This window comes from Nannobrachium achirus (genome assembly GCF_963921795.1).
Source record: "Nannobrachium achirus genome assembly, chromosome: 13".
Taxonomy (NCBI): domain Eukaryota; kingdom Metazoa; phylum Chordata; class Actinopteri; order Myctophiformes; family Myctophidae; genus Nannobrachium; species Nannobrachium achirus.
In genome coordinates, this window is record NC_137833.1 from 39,767,852 (window position 1) to 39,788,143 (window position 20,292).

The 20,292-nt window shown below is 41.0% G+C and overlaps 1 protein-coding gene across 1 annotated transcript in view; it reads left to right on the top strand.

Moving 5' to 3' along the window:
- The first annotated feature begins 1,439 nt into the window (after window positions 1-1,439).
- Window positions 1,440-20,292, top strand: part of LOC308297067 (receptor-type tyrosine-protein phosphatase epsilon-like) — a 51,772-nt gene continuing 32,919 nt past the window's right edge. Inside the window, exons 1-2 of the mRNA XM_080740459.1 lie at window positions 1,440-1,653; window positions 15,510-15,749. The gene's annotated coding sequence lies outside the window, so the exon portion shown is untranslated. The remainder of the gene's footprint in view (window positions 1,654-15,509; window positions 15,750-20,292) is intronic.

Genomic DNA, 20,292 nt, shown 5'->3' on the forward strand with positions numbered 1-20,292 from the left:
GAAAAAAATTAATAAAAAATGAAAACACAACAATTGAATCTACAGTATAGTGTTGGTCTTGACCAATCTGGTTTGATGTCAGAATGTGAGAGATAGCCTACTGCCAAGGCCTAATGATTTACTTACTGCAATGTAGAAATAGGCTACTGACTCTGTGTTACAAGTAAAAGTCTGTAATTCAAAATGTAGGCTACTTGAGTAAAAGTAGGCCTATATAAAAGTATTGTCGTCAAAATGTACTTAAAGGAGTGGTTCACCCCAAAATGATTTTTTTTCTATTGATTACTCATGCCATGGAGACTTAATAATATATTTCTGTATTTGTCGCATAAGACAAAACAATTATTATAGTAAATTTACCTCCATTGATTCCGGATGGAGACACATATGCATTTGGGTCCCCATCCGGAATCAATGGGGGTGAATTTATTGTAATCAAATTATTGTGTTAGGAATGCGACAATTTTTTTTTTATTGAACTCAAGTCTCCATGGCGTGAGTAATCAATAGAAAAAAAATCATTTTGTGGGTTGACCACACAATGCATGGCATTGCGACGCATTGTGAGCTTGTAGATCGGCTATTTTCAAATGGCCGAAATATGAGAATTTGGAAATATAGGGTTGAATTTGAAGTAGCCTACCCTACCTATAGGTCTATGTTTTGTAATAATAATAATCAAAATCTACAACTAGTAGCCTAGCCCAGGGGTCTTCAACGTTTTCAGACCAGGGACCCCCAAACTGATAGGGATTATGGAGTAGGGACCCCCTACCTCGGGTTTGGGGCTACAACACATAATATTGTATATTTAATGTATAAAATTGTGTTGCATGTGTCTAGACATACCATGTTATTGTGCATTCAATACTATACTATTACAATAATAGATTAATATATTCATGCTTTTATTTTAAACATGCATGTACAAGTGGCCGTACCACTGCCATTTATAAACATACCTTTTTTCTTTCTTTAAAAAAAATTAAATACAAAAATAATATTAATAATAAATAATTTTTCCAACAATTTTGGGTACCCCCTGCAGTATCCCCACGGACCCCCTAGGGGTCGTGGACCCCCTGTTGAAGACCCCTGGCCCTAGCCTAATGAAGTTTTCAAATACATGTACCAGTAGTAAAATTGCAACATTTGGATCCCTTTCATGTAGTGGAAGTGGAGTAGAAGTAATTCAAGTAAAAGTGTAGGAAAAATGGAAATACTCAAGTAGAGTAGGCACATACCTCAAAATTGTACTTATAGCCTAAGTGTATACTTGAGTAAATGTACTTAGTTACTTTATACCACTGGGGCTTGACCAATCCGGTTGTTTTGATGTCGGAATGTGAGAGATACTGTAGGCGCCCACCTGATACATGGTGATTTAAACCCGGGGGAGGGTCTCTCTGTTCTGACTGTTTGTAACGCAGAAGGCTGTCTAAAGACGAGCCCATCCACCGGCCAAGACAGGGAAATCGCATCCTTGGAGCTTTGCGGCAGCAGGGAACATGATCTGTTCTTCATCATACGTCAACAGATTTAGAATTTGATTATATCCCCTCTCTCTCGTAATAAAATAGCCTAAACTCACGCGCAAGAAAAGCTGGCATCGGAATTTCTGCTGACAGTGATCAACCTGCAGCCGCACCAAGGGTAGGTCTTCGCTTACCGCCGCGGTAACAACATGCTTGTAAACGTTTTAAAACAGCGTTCATATTGACTACCGTGCCATTTTATATTTTGTGACCATTTTCACCACGTTTCTAATTCTAACCCTTATTGCGATGCACTGCGCTGGCTCTGGATTGCAGTGGTGCGCTCCGGCTACATTATGAAACAACATCGTTCTCAAAACACCTTGCATTCCACTATATATGCTGGCGATTTATTAAACTATTGCGTTATAGTAATTTTAGCATCATTGGATTCATACTCAAATGTATTCAAATGTAGGAATTGCGCGGATGGCCGGATGGGACATTCGACATTCCATATCGCCTACACAACCATAGCCTACTACTGCCCACCGGGGCTACAGTAAATGTGGGTTAGTGGAGCAAATCCACACCCCTTGCGACTAATAGATGCTTCAGCTTCACCGCGCATCATGTTAATTATGTTGTTGTTTATGCTATTTGTGTGACCTAAAACGGTTATAGATCTACCAGGTGTTTTATCTGCAAAAATGTCGATCAAGTTGTGTGTGAGAGAGAAGTCGAATTGGTTGCGGATGGCTTCATCAGCCTGGATATAAAACGTGAGAAGAAGACGAGGCACGTCCGGGCCATTATGAGGCCCATAGCCTCCTCTAGGCAGCACATGTATCCTCTACCTTAAAGGTGTGCTTTAGGCGATAGGTCAGATTGAAGGGCGAGCATTGTATAATGGCAGCTGCCAGCTGGTACAAAGATAGTGTGTCAGTGTATCTAGATGTGGGAATAGTGATTATACAGAATAGCAGCCAGCAATTCATAATATAGCCTAGCCTATATAGTAAGGCCACAATGATCCCATGGTTTGTCCAAGTTTTATCCACCCATATGACTTCTGGACAGTTTTATTCTCCAGGCAGATGTGCAGCCTGCAGTTCTACTATGAGCAGAGAAACATGGTTGAAGGCTGAAGCCTTATTATTAGAACAGTGATATAGAATATGAAAAAGAGAGGAGCAAAAAAGTTAAAAAAGGAGGAGAACGGACGTAAAAACCGGGTACTTTATTTCATTACAAAATAATAAAAGCCAACATGTTTCGACCAACGCAGGGTCTTCATCAGGGCATAGTCTATATCATAAATAATAAAGTACCCAGTTTTTACGTCCGTTCTCCTCCTTTTAATAACTTTTTGAGTGCTTGGATCACTCCTCTCTTTTTCAAGTTTTATCCCACTGATCCTAGAAGCACCCACCACACATCTTTAACTTTGCTGTCACCTCCTGTGAGCACCTAGTTTTTCTTGTTCTTCGCTTTTAGTGATATAGAATAACTGGCATGTTCTAATGCAGAGATACTCTATACAGTGCAGTCTGAGATGTGCAGACAGGGTAGGCAGCCTGCCTTTACTGACTAGACTAAAGTTTCCCAACTTTTTAGTTCCCTATTCTCCATAACCTCATTTATAACAACGCATCATTCAGTCCAATCCCTGATTAAATGACCCAAAAGGCACATTATGTTAATTTTAGAATCGCAAAACACCCCAGCCATGGCATGAATATTATATAATATAGCAGTGACCTGGTTTTTGCCTTAGCTATGAGCCACAATTAGATTTGCACTTAAACAGAGATGATACGATTCATATGGCAGATCATATTTTGCTGCTGGTTTAACACACTCGTACAATAAGCATTGCACTGCACATAATCAAATCCCAGCAGATCTACAGTATAGTACTTTATGTGAACAGCACATAGTGTAAATGTAAGCTTATTGTACTACAGTACATGTATATGCAGGTCATTTTCCCCATGACTGTTTCTACTGTCATAATATTTCAAAAGGCCATGTAGATTGTTAGCTGTGAGCCATGTGGTTGTAAAGAAATGTCAGCATGATCCACTTTTATGTAAAACACTTGAACCCTCGCTTCCTTATTCTGGGGCGATAATTCTGTGAAAAAATAGTCCATATACAGATACACAGCATTGAGTACAAGCTCACAACGCATCCTGAGCCTGTAGAGTAGACCAACTATTTTTGGCAAAGATATTGGGAATCTGATCAACTAAGTCCTAACCAGCTCTTGGGATATACATTCAAGTAAGTATACTGTAGTGTTAAAATGGTTAAAATGACCGCCATCTGTTTATAGGAATAATTCAGAGGTTGGCACTGTTATCAGATGCCATCAGGTACTGTAGTCGATGTTGTCACTGCTTGTTAGCTGCCCCCTGTCATGACATGAACCCATTAAGACCTGAGGCCCATTCTACAAATGCCTTTTAAACCATTAGTTCTCACACATTTTCGTACCAAGGACCCCAGTATTTGCCCACAGATCTGTGCCAGGGACCCCCCCAGAGGAGAAGATTTGTGTAAACAGAAACAGAGATAAAGAGGGAGTGAGGCAGCAAGTTGGTTTTGTTTGGGTACCAATCCTGACACACAGATGAGATTGGCGATGATGACAGAGATTGTGGAATATACTGTAAATGGAGGAGAGATGAGGGAATGCAAATGGTGAATGGTGAGTAGTCCATTTCCAGGATCAGTGCCATATGTTGGGGTCAGCTGTAGCCTACTGTACTGTACTGTAGGTCAGTGGGACATACTACGCAGTACTTTGGTTTGCTTGTGTGATGGCATGGCTATGAACAGGAACCAACAAAAAACAGTGGGCCCTATTTTCGTCCATGCCGTACAACTTTTTTGTGGTGCTTTGCTGGTGCAGCCGCAAACCCTAACCCTAACCCTATAAGCGGCAAAACAAAGTTGCTCTGCCCTAAACCATGTAAACTAAACTTCTTTGCCTTTTTTTTTTTACTATTTTGAAAAACGATTCTAAATAGTTCAAATAGCTGATTTACAAGCTCACAACGTGTCGGTGTGGCTATTTGAAGTATTTTAAAATGTTTTTCAAAATAGTAAAAAAAAAAAAAAAAGGAAAGTTTAGGGGTAAGGGGTAAGGCATGGACGACAATATATCTAATTGTCTGTTGTCTCCTATCTCCTCTACCCTCCTCACCTTGTTTCCCATTCACTCCTCTTCTTTCCTCTCTTACCCCTCCTCACCTTGCTTTCCCTCTCCCCTCTCCTCCCCCTTGCTTACTGAGAAGACCTGTTTATCATTTCTACTGATTGTGTTATCTAGTATTATCTAATTTCCTCACAGCCAGAGACAGTACAGCCTGTGTTAACCACATTAACCCTGGCATCCCTATTTTGAGCATGCCATCATAGAGGAAAATGTTCAAAAATAGTGAAAATAGCAGATCTACAAGCTCACAATGCGATAATGCGTCACAACGCGACGGGTTGTGAGCTTGTAGATTGGCTATTTTCACCAATTGTGGCATAACAAAGTATATAGGGCTTACTGTAAGTGGTTTACATCGTATAGTGTTTTGCAAATGTTGATGCCTTCTCCATCATCATTATCCTGGCTTTGGACAAAAGGGCCTTCATTTAAATGTTTGCAGTGGTCTTGGAAAGAAGTTAACCTTTGAATGACGTAGTTGGACAAAATGGCTTAATAGAGTCTAATACTAACAACAAACGTCTTGTGTTCCTGGCTCTTGATCATTGCGCATTTGATTATAATAATATTAACTGCCATCAATCCCGTCATGGTTGTCATTTGCACATCCAGACCTCAAAGTGCAAAATGTTGTTATTGTTGTCAATGTGGATGGGGAGATAATGTTAACAAGTTTCTGGATAATCACAGTTAAAATGATAACACTATTGTAACACTATTGTCATTGCCTGCCAGCATCCTGAGTCCTGTCCAGGTTTTAACCTTGTAATTTAGGAACATTCTGTGTTATGGGGGAGTGTATACGTTTATTGTGTGCACATATCAAGGAAAAATGATGTCCAGTGGCCCTAAACATTTGCTCATTTGTGTTAGCTGGAGATGGCGAGGGAGTGAGGCCACATGTCGTTTTTGTTTGGCTAGCAATCATGGCACACAGAAGTGTTGAACACTGTGTCAAGTTATACAAGCCATTTGTCACCACAGGATAAACTGATAAGCCTGCTCCAGTGCTGTGTCTCTGCAGGGAGAGTGGTGTGATGGGAATGACCTGCCAACTACAAAGATTCCTTTTAATCTTGATGATGAAATGTGTGGGAAAGCGGAGCCTGTGCTGTGCTCCTTTAATGGTTGGCTGAATGGGGCTCATATTTCACAGCACAATGTTTCTGCTCTGTTATTATGCATAATGGCTGCATCATGATTAGGCCTATGGCTAAAATGATAATCCCGAAAATATGTGCAATATTTGAATCATGATTTTTATGAATTGACAAATGGTTATTTATATTTTGTTTGGGGGATTTTTGTTGTTGTTTTGTTTAAATAATGTCTTAATGTTACTCATTGAGTCATCAATAGCATTCATTAATAGCATATCTGGTATTTAATGATCACTGCAATTGTATGGTGCCCATGGGAGCCTTATGGATGGACACCTGGCTTGTACATTGTTCTGGTTAAATTAACTTTTTCGCCGCCGTTGACAGTCCTCACCGTCATTGAAAGGGTTAATACCATGGCGCCGTTGACGGTGAGGACTGTGAATCTTACTGTATATACAGTAAAGATATGATTACTTACTGTACGTCGCTCCGGTCCCGCCCGCATCGGTAATGTCGGCGATTTGTTTACAACGCACGTTGGGCGTGCACGCGAAGTGAAGCTCCTCAATGTTAAGTCAATGGAGAGGCCCATAAAGAAACTTCATTTAAACAAAATAGCCATTTTGAGACATTTTGCAGCAGATCTAAATGTAAACAAGGCACAAGGCAGGGCGCAGCCATCTTTCCTCTTCTTGTCCCACACTGTCATGTGACTAGATGACGTAATCGTTGCCGTCAAGTGATAATCCAAAAAAACAAAAACAACCTCCTTCCAGCCCTTCAAAATAATAGCGGCGGCCTATGGAGGAAACTGCGTGGCGCCGAGGCACCAAGCAACCTTCAGATTAAGAGGCACTAGATGTGTTAAACATGTGGAGATGAGGGCCATGAGCAACAGCTGACAAAATAATTTGTTTGCATTCATTGCAAAGTTTCATCATTACATAATTGTGTGATGTAAAACCATGGTCTTCAATTATTTTCAATGAATTGTGCAGCCATATTATCCCTCTGATATGTCTATCGAGAGCTCCTCAGCATACTGTGTTGGCTAACTGTTTCAACAGCCTACCAAATAACCAAAGCTTAACTTGTGGTGTTACTTGCTGTTGAGGAGAGGAACCAAAGCTTAACTTGTGGTGTTACTTTCTGTGAGGAGAGGAAGTCCACAGAAGATGTTGTCACTGAGTCTGTGATGGTGAGAGAAGGAAGTGACTGGACATTTTAATGAGCACAACTGCACTCTGTGACACAAAGGGCCGTTTGAGCTCACGGTGGTTAGATGTCGAGGGAGCCCAGCTGCAACAAGCAACTCACAGTGGAGTTGGGTTGGTAGTAGGGCTGCAACTATCCATTATCCTCTTAGCCATTATCGATTACTAGGACTGTCACAATTATTACATAATCGTCTAATCGCAATTATTTGACATAATCGTGATTATTTGACATAATCGCGATTATTTTTCATAATCGTCATAATCGTTTCCATGTTGAAAAATGTTCATATATATATTTTTTAAGTCAAGAAATTGTGGAAATAGCAGATCTACAAGATCTACTTCTAGATCGGCTATTTCCACTATCATTGTTATTTTCTAAGTATAAAGTTGTCAAATATGGTTAGGTGTCATATCTACCATGCGCAACTTCAAAACCGAAAAGCCAAACAGAAGTGTAATTGTCAACGACAAAAACACAATTAAATCGTTAATCGCAATTATTTGAGTGACAATTAATCGTCATGTAAAATGTCATAATCGTGACAGCCCTATCGATTACTTTTTCAAATTATCGAGAAGTACGTTGTTGGTTTTTTTACATAATTACAAGCACAGTGATATTGAGCGAAAATAGTGAAGATAGCCAATCACGCGTTGTGAGCTTGTAGATTGGCTATCTTCACTATTAAATAGTAATAAGTAGTTAAATAGTTAATAGAAAAGTTTCAAAAACTTTCGCCTATAATGACATGCCCAAAATAGGGAATCTATATATTTTTATTAATGTATTGATTATCAATCAAATGAACTGTTGCACCCCTAGTTGTACAGACCAAAGATTTTAGATGAAAATAGTCAATCCATGCTTTCACATCTAGAGTTCAGGTCGTTACGGGGCCCTCACACCTACATCTCACCACTGATCCGACCGATATTGCCATATATGAAGATCTCTGTCTTTCCTTGTCCCCTTTCCGTCCATATATGGAGAATCGAGATCCATGATGTCATCAGTATATGCCCATATACTGTATGGGCATTGGGCATGTGACAGGGTTATATGACCTGGTTATATGTCTGAGTCATAGTGATGGGCCGCTGGCCGGCCTCTATATATGGTTATGTCTGAGTCACAAGTTCACAGACCCACCCTCTGGCCCTCCCATTAGCCAGTTTTAATATAGGATAGTAGCTTAGGGACACTAGGGTTAAAAATATTGCAGAGAAACATCACAGCAAATCTGAATTACCCCTTAGGATGGTTGTTCTCTCATGTGTGACATACTGTAAGGAGGACCACTTAAACTAAGCCTCACTCAAGTCGCTCTGTATACATTATTGTGTCAAATATGGAAGATGATATACGTACAGTATATGACGTGCGACTATGTGTACTATAGCAGTCTGTTATGTTTAGTTTTGCTTGATTGATAATCTTCCCTGTATCCCTGTAAAATTGGCATAAACGTTCTGTTTACCTTGTAAACAGAATGGAACATGATCGTGTTCTTTTCATACCCTGTGTTATGCTGCAGTAGGAGCTGGAGGAGTGGTGGAGTAGTTGTAATTGCAGTGATTATGCTCTGTGGTCCTCGGTCCCGCCTAAGCTGTGGCCCAGAAGTGTCATTTTCCAGTGCCCTCAAACTCAAGGGTGGAGATCACTAGAGTAAAGTTGAGGTTTAAGCTCTGCTCATCCACCCACATCCTATATTACGCTGTCACAATGTGCACACACCGCCTTCATCGTCGGTGTGTGAATGGGTGACTGTAACGCATGTAATGGATGTAAAGCGATCTGGACTGAGGTGCCAAAGAAATGCAGACCATTTAGCATTTATTTCTATCAGCAATTTTGGCATGACCTTTCAGATCCTCAAGCATAATCACGTCATCATTTGGATTGTCAAACACGATTCAAGATCGATGCTTGTAGGAAATAGCAGGAACCAATGCTTCCATGAAATAACAGCCCTAATATACAGTATATATATTTTTTTTTTACGGGCACGTAAATCATTCTTTTTTTAATCTGTTTTGTTTGTAATATGTCCTTTGCTGCTGCATCAAACATTGCTGGAAGGCTGCCAAACTCCTGTACAATGACAAAAGGCTGAACTTGATTTGAGCTTGACATAGACAGCACAATGAAGAACAACTAGGAAAATGAGGGCAGGGGTGCAGATGCGGATGTCAATTTCAAAACGGACTGTACTTAATTCCACTGCAAATCAAAACACAGATGTATCTCACTCAAGTGATTTATATTGGGTACATCATGAAGACTTCATGTGACCATGAATAGCTTACATAATGTATTACTGTATTCACTAGATATTATATGTACTGGACCCACTGAACCTGTATTACTGCACAGTATATGATATCTCTAAAGATGAGACAATTCCTCTGAATATAAATTAATTCAAATTCAGGATTCATGAAGCCCATGCATCTAGAATGACTTTCAAAGACTTACAATCCCAAATAGTATCATTATATTCTTTACAGTGTAATGAAAAGAGCCTTTAACTAGTGTGCAAGCACGCTACAGTAGTTTCCTCTGTGCAGCATATTTGGGTATAAATTAATTATTTAGCCACAGGGTGCTGGAAAATGACTATACTCCAATGAAACTTTAATGGCTGGCACATGTCTTCCTTTTTAGTCAATGGTTAGGAGAGAGGCACAGTAGGAAGTGTGTGCCTGCACACTGTCTGCATTAAACCTTTTCATTTGGATTCAATCATCTCAGCCCAAAGCAGAAAAATAAGCTATTTAAACTATGATAGTTTCCCAGAGGTGAAATATGAGCAACCTAACCCAGTTTATATTCTTTAAGTTGTACTATATCTTAAGCACAGCCTTTTTGTTATATAGGGAATGCTATTGTGCCACTGAAAAATAAATTTAGCCTAGTTTGTAATGTATATTTTACATCCTTATCGTCATTAATAATGAAATATGTATCATCAATGTCATCTTTCCGCCGCATGCTGACTGAACTTAATCTAACCTTGTAACAGCTTCCATCTCTTTAAATAAGAGCATCAGTATCCGATGTCGTCGACTTCCACCTGTAAGCTGAAAAATGAAATGCAATAGTGAAATGCCTCCCGCCGCAGATCAAGACAATGCTGCCGTGGCGATTTCTGTCCAGATAGGCTGTGATTCATCCATGACTGACAGATTATGGAATGGAATTAGTGTCTGCGTGGCCTCCATGGCTTTAGCTTGATCTATTTAAGCGTATACACAGCCAAATCCTCAGTGTTAACTTATGCATTTGTAACTCAGAGAGCATACAAATGGAACCAAATGGAACCATTTGGTTCTAACCCTAACCCATTAATTAAGTTTAATTAACACTAGTCTATCACTAGTACTACTACAGATTTGGGAAAAGACAATTAAAGGTAAAACTTGTAAGAAGGTAGAATAATTTAGCAACCGAAAATATAGAATATGCACTAAAAAGTATATACTTTTGGAAATACCATATGTGCAAAATACATTGCAATATATGCAGGTCATTTTGTCCCTGGTGGTTGTCAATGTAGTGATGTTGATCATGAATTACTGTGAAGACAAAAGCAAAAAGCAGAATTTCTTTGTAGTATCAATAGGCCTATATTATACCAAGGGTCTTCAACAGGGGGTCCGGGACCCCTAGGGGGTCCTCAGAGTTTACTACAGGGGGGCCTCCAAATCTTCCAATCCTTTTTATATTAACAACTTGAACCCTAGTGTCCATATTCTGAGAACTGTAAAAAAATAGCAAATCTACAAGCTCACAACGCCTCGCGCTGCGAGGTGTTGTGAGGTTGTAGATCGTCTATTTTCGGCAAAGAGGTTTGGTGTAGAGGGGGAAAAAAGCAGACTAAGTACAGAGTAAAAGGTCAAGTTTATTAAGTATTGACGGCTCAATTGGTTAAATATCTGAAAACACTAATTGAAAATGAATCCAAAATACACTGATGATTGTGCTGTCAGGTCGTGGGGGTCCCTGCTTCAACTCTCTCTCAACTAAGGGGTCCTTGGCCTGAAAACGTTGAAGACCCCGACGGTTTCACTCCTCATCTGCAATCCTCATTTGTTTGTTACACTAGTAGAATCATATTTGACTCCATACCAGAAGAAGAGAAATATTGTAGTTATATTTATTCATGTTAGTGTTTTTCAGTTGTACAGTATGTCACTTCCTGCGGGTTGGTATTAAATGCAGATACTGTAGACTATAGATAGATATTCTGGCTTGCTAAGAAGTGACATTAGTCATATATTTGAATATGGTTGACAAGAGAGACCTTTTCTGTGTGCACTGCAGGCTAATTTGTTTGTAACATAGTCTTAGATCTACATCTGGATGGCATATTTATGTTCTATAGTGACACACACTAAGATTCATGAATTATATTCTCTTGCTTCATTCCCGCAAATTGGTAACCATTATATATAATAATGCCTCATTCAAGCATATTGTTTAAAGGACAACATTGTTTTTTTTACAACAAGAGTTCATATTTTAGATTGTAATTAGAGAAAAGAAAGCCAGCTTCATCCTCCTAGCTGCTACCTTCTTGCTGAGCCTCGGCAGTTGCCTGTACAGGTCCTTGTGGATGTTCATGTTCACATTCAGAACAGCTTGTAGCATTCTGGTGTAGCACCCATCCAAGGACTTCTGCAGGGTCCAGCTTTCACAGCCATACAGGAGGACAGACTCCACAGTGGAGTGGAATATGCTCAGCTTTATGTGTCGGGGGAGATTCGAGCACCACACTCTTGACATACCGTTCAGGGCCCTCCACGCTAGTGCCTTCCTGACCTTAAGGTCCTGTTCTGTGGAGTTCATCCAGGAACCCAAGTATTTGAAGTCATTGACCTCTCGCAGAGCGTTGCCATCTGATGTTGTAATCGGCGGATGGTCCATGTGGATGTTATATGTACCGGTACGTGTCTAAATATGTCTTTTTAGACACAATAACCCTGCAATTTCTTTATTGCTATTTACAGTAAACCCAGAACAGAAGTCACATCTGCCCATGAAAGATTGCAGTGCATCTTGGGAATGGGCTTATTCTGTGTAAAAAATACATATTTAGCCACTTGTACGCATGCCCCCAGCCACTTAAATCGAAATAATTAAAATCTCAAAAACGATAGAAAGGAGTAAATGAAAACATTTTAACACTCATCTTTTATATTCTTTAATTACTATCTAAAATATGAACCCTTGTTGTAAAAAAAACAAAGTTGTCCTTTAATAGCTGTAAGATAAGATAAGCCTTTATTTAATCCCTATGATTCATGTTTAATAACATTAACAAGGTTGAAAGACAGAAGAGTCATCCTAGGTAAGAGTCAAAAAGAAGATAAATAAAAACATGTTCAGCTTAGATCGTTAAGCTTAGGTTATGGCAATAAATATCTGCAAAGGGGCACTAAAGTTGATTTATAGCATTTGGTTACGGGATGGTGTTTTCTGCTGGTGTTTCAGTCCGAGCGTATCAAAGGGTGCATTCGGAAATGTGCACAGGGTGTGTGCTCAGTGTAGTGAGTGCCTAAACCTAACCCAAATCCTAACCCTAACCTCAGTAAAACTGTGCCTAACCCTAACCCTAACCCTAACCTTAACCTCAGTAAAACTATGCCTAAACCTAACCATAACCCCTAACCCTAACGACACCTGGTGCGCATTTACGAACCCACCCTTTGATACACTCTGACTGAATCACCAGCAGAAAACACTCTCCCATTTGGTTACAGGTACACTAATGGTTTATCATGGCTGTTAGGGTGAAAGTGCTCTCCTCAGGTTGTTGATTCTCAGTGACCAATTCCCTTTGCCACAATTCCGACCGAGTGGGCTTGTCCAGCGGGGCTCAGTGACTGACTCACCTCTCCTCTCTTTTGCTTTCTGCTCTTGTTGTGTTACAGTGGCCAAGTGCTAACAATATGGCTTTGTGTCTCGCACCTGTGGGCAGAGGCACCCCATGGGAGAGTGGGGGAGTGAGTGGGCGCTATATAGAGGCATGCTTTCTTTCTCAGACACAAGCAGGGCAACAGAATAACTCCACAGTAAAGGCTTTGTCTAGACTTGTGTTGAGACTGAGTGTCCAGTGTGTCCACATTCATGGCAACGCACTGATTATATTTTGATTTGTTTGCGAACATCATTCGATGATGTTGATTTGATCAGACTTTATTTTGAAAACAAGGGGTGTGTGTGTGTGTCTGCCTGCCTGCCTGCCTGTCTGTGTGTGTGTGTGTGTGTGTGTGTGTGTGTGTGTGTGTGTGTGTGTGTGTGTGTGTGTGTGTGTGTGTGCACACGCGCAAGGCGTGTGTCCAAGCTGCTAGAGAAACATTGTCTGTAAGATGTTTTTCTTTGTATGCAGGGGAATAAATAGCTTACTAGCCGCTTTCTTAATTTGGTTCACCACAGTGAGTAGGCTCACAGAGCTCTCTCTCTCTCTCTCTCTCTCTCTCTCTCTCCCTCTCTCTCTCACACACACACTCTTTCTCTCTCTATTTTCTCTCTCTCTCTCTCTCTCTCAGTGCAAAGTCCCATATCATCGTTGTCGGGTGGCAACCTTGTATTCATGATTTTAAAACGATTGAATCTAGTGAAAACAGCCGATCTGCAAAGCACACAACGCCTCGCACCGTGAGGTGTTGTGTGCTTGTAGATCTGCTGTTTTCGCTACTTTTGTGCGACAGTCTTGTATGATGAAGCAGGGCTTTACTTTACGAAAAAAACGTACACATTTGAAACTTGGAGATACGTGGTTTCTGCCCGACAGTGACGATATTCTGCATAGATGCAGACTCCCACTCCATCCAGTAACTGTTGTGCTCTTTTCCAGAGACTGGTCTCTGTAGTTGGTTGGCCTCAAACAATGACTCAGGGAAAATTATGCCTTACTTAAATCAAAACAGAACAACGCAACACATGTATTACATCCCTTGGGCTGGTAAACTTTGGTTCGTATGTATACTAACCCAGTGGTTCTCAACCTGTGGGTCAGGACCCCCAGGTGGGTCCCCAAATTATTTTGACGGGTCCCCCAGATGATTAACTAAGGCCATGGCTACACAGAGCTGGATATTTCTGAAGCTAGACATTTTTTTGTGCTGTTGGGGCTTTCAGCCACATGAAGCTGGATATTTCGGCTGCGAAGCTGGATATTTTTTAAACCGGATAAATAAGTGGAGAGATTGAAAAATATCCGATTCACTGGATCCGTGTAGACAGGGAACCCGGATATCTCTGAAGACTTTACTGTGTGTGTGTGCTTGTTAGACCTAGATATCTTTGTCGTGTGGACCTAGATATTTTTCTGTGGATATCTGAAAAAACGGGATGTATCAAATATCCAGCTCCGTGTGGACCTAGATATTTTTCTATGTGGATATCTGAAAAACCGGGATATATGAAAAATCCAGCTCCGTGTAGCCATGGCCTTAAAGCACCACTTCACCTCTGGGACAACCCTATATTATTTTATTGTTGTTTGGGACATGATCAACACAATCCTGGATATTTTATGTGTTCAATCTGTTTTTGAGCGGTGGTCACACCGTCTCCTATACGTGGCCGTGTGTGTGGGTATCCGTCCGTCCGTCCGGCCGTCCGGCCGTCCGGCCGTCCGACCGTCCGGCCGTCCGTGTATGTAGCCTCAAGCATGCAGTACCTTTTCTGACCTCACATGTTAAGGGAGGGGCGCTGTTGTTCTCACACACACACACACACACACACACACACACACACACACACACACACACACACACACACACACACACACACACACACACACACACACACACACACACACACACACACACACACACACACAGGGGGGAAGGGTGGGTCAGCATGTGTGGTCAAGTATTATTATTATTATTAACAAACTGAATGTTTTAGGGTCAAATAAATTAGAGTGTGTGAAGAAACTACAGCATTGTAAAGCACACTAACCCCGCTGCACCCACCCAGTAGTGCTGTTGCACAGCCTCCACGACCACCGCTCAGTTCACACGGGTGTGATTTTTTGAGATATTTTAGTATTTCAGCATGTACTAGTGATGCAAAATTCATCACTAGGATTGTGTTGATCGTGTCCCAAACAACAATAAAATAAGATAGGGTTGTCCCAGAGGTGAAGTGGCCCTTTAATGTGCAAAATTTTTTTCTCACACAACATTAAACATACCAACGTAAAGTTTAAGTGTATAGACTAGAAGGTATCTGCATATTTCTAAAGTGACAATTCAAGGACTTTTTGTATGGCACCTCTAAAAGGACAAATTAAACATTGGCCAAATTGTCAAAATATTAGAGGCAGAAATTATGAAAATAGCCAATCTAAATGTAGATCTGCTATTTTCACAATAGAACAACCGCGTTATACAACTTGTATTATTTTGGTGGTCGCAGCCTGAAAAGGTTGAGAATCACTGTTCTAACCCACTTGTCTTTTACTTGATCTTCCAGGTGGAATCTCATTTTGAAGACCACACCGATCTTCAGTCACCAGATCCACGTTTCCTGGCGAAGGAGAAGCAGCTTCTCTACCTCCCGTGCTGTTTCAATGCCTTAGAGAGGATGTGAATAGGGGCTGGGTGGAATGTGGAGAACCCCAGTGAGCCCAACCAGTAAAGGAACTGGGACTTCTAGGCTGCTATGGACTGACAGGTCAGCTGATATCGGATCTGCTTGGTTTTGTTTGGAACGGTAAGTCTTTTGTTAACAACCCCACTGACTCCTGACCACGGCCCGGTTCGATGTCATCTGGACCAAATCACTCCCAGGGATCAATTGAAATTAAATCCATTAATGGGAAATGATCTAGTATATGTTCACCATCTCCCCTCTGAGATGGGAGTAATTGGATTCCAAAATAATCTCTCCAGATTGATTCCTTTGACCTTAGCCATGTGCCAGATTCAGTGATTAGAGAGAATTGAACGGGGTTAGTAGAATGAGATTATTAAGATACAGCAGTTCTTTATATCTCTACTTTAAGAGGATTAATGTTAGTAGTATGTATGCTAACACGTAACACTGTTCTCCTACAGACTTAGTCCAGCCTGCACAGAGAGAAATACTGGGAGCTCTATTTGAGAATATAGCAACAATTATAACAGAAAGGCCTCAACCTTTTGTGACAACTAAAGGGCATTTCGCATTATGACTGTTATCTCCTGATTAGGGATGGGACGATATGAACGATTATTGTGACACACTAACAGAATCCATATATGGCCAAGACAGATGCCTAAGACAGATGGCGCGACCTCACCCTAAGGGCGCTTTTCGCCCTTAGGCGTCTTACTGGCTGTGAGTGTTTTTTTATCACGATAAACGATGATAGCGATTATCGTCCCATCCTTACTCCTGAGCCAGCATCCAGACATTTATCATCTCCTTCAGCTCTGCTCCTCTCATCTCATGTGTTCTTTGATCTTTCCCTCACTCTCCCTCGCGTTACTGACATACTTACACTACAGTTCCAGCCTCCTCCTCAGAGGTCGACAGCTGAAGTGGTGGCTGTTTCTACTACCCCTTTGTCTTTGGTCTCTGTCTCTCCTTGTAAACAAACAGTCCTTTTTTTTCCTACAAGATGTCATCCATCCTGCACGGTGCCCAAAATGGATGCATCTTTGAGGCTGTATTGATTTGCGCTGAAACTGAGACTAGAAAGGATGCGACTATCCATTTGATAGGTACCGGTATATTTTTCATGTCAAACTCTTGACACCGGTTCCAGATTTATTTCAGAAGTATGCTAACAACAAACGGGAAATGCCATACGAGTATTTATTTCTGAATGGTTCTGGTGAGCTTCAGAAGCAGCAATTCAAACAGAACCTGTCCAGTATCTTCAGTGTTCTCTCAGTGAATTTTTTCATCCATACATTTACTGAGGACAAAGTGTCAAGCCATTTTTAAAATGCACGCCCATTCCATCACAGTGAGCTGTAGGGCAGGGTCATGTCAGACAGCAAGGCCTATATGTATTTGCACATCATGCATCATTGGAGGATCATGCTGGTTTTAGCCCATTGGCTGCGATTCACGGTATACTTGTCATTATTGCAGACCATATTTCAACTTGCAAAGAGAAAGACTTGCCTGAGATAGGCATTCTGACGTTTGTATGGCACCTTGTGTGTGCTGTGCATTAGTGTATATTCTACTGTAGCCTATGTTGTTGAGTGCTGTACTGTACAATATTTTGCACGTTCCACATTGAATGTTCTGCATCTATCAGGCACATGCACCCATACAGTACAGTACAGTAGGAGCCAACCAGTGCCTGGGCACCTGCCCGGTTACCCTTTCATGCTTACATCATTTCTCTCACCTCTAGCTGAACCACAGTTGCTCACCGCCCTGCTCTCATTCAAGACAGAGGCTGAGCTGGGTAATTTTGTTTTCCTCTCCTGAGAAGTCTGATTTTAGCACGAAGCAATTGAAAATGGTGCGCTCAACTCAAAAGAGTATGACAGTGCACATCAGCAGATTCTCCGCATTTCTCAGACATAATGTGGGTGGCTGTGAGAGGTGTGAAGTCTGCTTTGAGACATGGCTAACATCTCTGTAATTAGTCCCCCCAGGAATCCGCGGAGAAAAAGTTCTGATTCCGCGGTGAACAATCCTGATTCTGCGGAGAGCAATTCTTGATTCCGCGGCTTGAAAGTTAATATTCCGCGGGCATTAAAAAACTACGTAAAATTACCAGTTATGAAGCAAACATAATTTTTTATGTAATAATGAAGTAGAAATGAACTTATGAAATGAATTGCAATACCAAAACACTGTGAAACATTGTGGTTATCAAATAATCAACATCAATATTCTCTTTGTCCCTCTTGGGAAGATTTATTTATATGTGCCAGGCATGTCCCGTGGATGGAATTGGGAAACAGGGATTTGAGGGCAGACAGAAATCACATCCTCTTGTTTCACTCCAAAGTCATTTAGAGCATTGACTGCCGCATTTGCCACTGTTGAATGATTGCATTTGTCTAAGAAAACAGTGTCAACCAGATAGCTGCAGATTTCACCAGATTCATCCTTGATGAGCGGAGACACCATTATGTTGAGCACGCAGCATCCTTCTGAATCAGAGAGAGAGAGAGAGAGAGAGAGAGAGAGAGAGAGAGAGAGAGAGAGAGAGAGAGAGAGACCTTTATTATCCCAAGGGGGAAATTCAGTTGCAGCAGTGTAAGGTTATTTACAAAGTTACAGAGAAAAAATAAAATAAAAACAAGAACAGAGTACAGTAAAGAGCAAGGTACATCAAGAAAGGGAACCTCTCTTACCTCTCTTGCAGTTGTGTATGGCCAGGGATGGCTCCCTCCCCCATTCACTACTCTGTTTTGCAAGAAACTTCTCATCAGACCTGGACAGTGGTGTGTTTGTTGATGTACAAGCCTACCAAAACAGAATACAAAACACAATACATTGATTGTACACATTTTGATAGATACTTTTTTCAAATAGTACAATTAAATGATTATACATTGGAGCTAAACTAAAATGATTTATTTATCTACCTTGACTAATTCATACTTTTTTCATATCAAGGTCCAATATTTATTCATTATTTAATGACATTTAGCTTCTCACTCAGACCCAAAACATAGAATATTTTGTTATTGTTTGGATAACATTTTGTTCACAATTCTATGCTGTATTGTTTTGATGTTGGTGCCATAGATAGAAGAGATAAACAGGCAACACGTTGATAAAACAACTCTTATACATTCTCTAATTGTGTACTTAGGCTATTGTAAATTAATGAATGCAGATGTTTAACAACAATTTAACTCTTGAGAGCGTAAAATGAAAACAAATGGACCCGTAATTAAACCAAATGGACGCTTATGGGTTTCATTTTACCCTCTCAGAGTTAAATATATAGCGTTCATTTGGTTACCAACTCTTAAGGACCACCGGTTGAAAACCACTGGAGCACAAGTCAAGAATACATTACTAAAACGATAGCATACCTTCTCTCGTTCCTCTGCAGCCACGGTTTTGCTGGCGATTGTGGTTGTTGTGATGGCTTTTTGTCTTTTTAAGACTGTGTCTGCGGGCGTTGCTTGTTTTTTCTTCTGATGAAAGCAGCCAAGTGGTCTTTGATTGTTGAGTTGCGGCGGTAATCAAGAACTTTATTCTCCTCCTGTAATTCTGTGTATGATTTAGCTCTTTCAGCATAACATATCCCTGCTCACTCTGAGGGCTTGGGCATCGTAGCCGGAGGTCGGAGAAATCGCTCCATTACTCCATGTGCGTCTTTCTCACTGTGAGTCAAACAGTCAGACGATGTGCCTAGTTCCATAAAAAATCAGCACCATCCGCTCTGGTATCGTCACCACACACGAGACACAGCACATGAATACATGCCACGGCAAACAAAGCCATTTCCGTTTCCGTATCCGGCAACGAGGACCGGCTAGGCTGTGAGTCTTGTCCGTCTATTTCACCGCGACATCTAGCGGCCGGGAAGAAAACTACATGTAAAATGTAATATTCTGCACCTCGTTTGTGCTATTCTGCGGACTGCTATGATATCCCGCGGGAGGCTCTGATATCCGCGGAGGGCTTCGATTTCCGCGAAGATTTCCGTGATCGCGGAATCGCGGATTCCTGGGGGGACTATGTAATGCACGCCCAGGAGTGTGAACTTGCTACTGTGGGTTTTCATTGATGTTTTTTTTGATGGGTTAATCAGTCACAATTAGGGCTTATCTGTGTTTTAGTCATTATCAATATTTTAACTAATTGCGACCGTCAGGGAGCAGTTTACTATGAAAACCTCCACCGGCCGTCCGTCCGTCCGTCACACGTCACACGTCACACCTTTGTTTGTGTACGGTGTGATGTCATATATCTTCAGTATGACATCACACCACATGTGTACACAAAACTTTGTGTACGTTGCTGTGGCAACAGTCTGTTGTTGCTGGTCTGTTAGTGTACGTTAGCAACCACCTTAGCAACCATGGTTTTACCCTAGCAACCAACTGTTTACCCTAGCAACCAACTGTTTACCATAGCAACCATGTTTTTTTACCCTAGCAACCAACTGGGCATAAAAGGGATTCTGTTAGGGATCTCCATATATGGGCATAAAAGGGATTCTGTTAGGGATCTCCATATATGGGCATAAAAGGGATTCTGTTAGGGATCTCCATATATGGGCATAAAAGGGATTCTGTTAGCTGTTAGTGATCTCCATATATGGGCATAAAAGGGATGCTGTTAG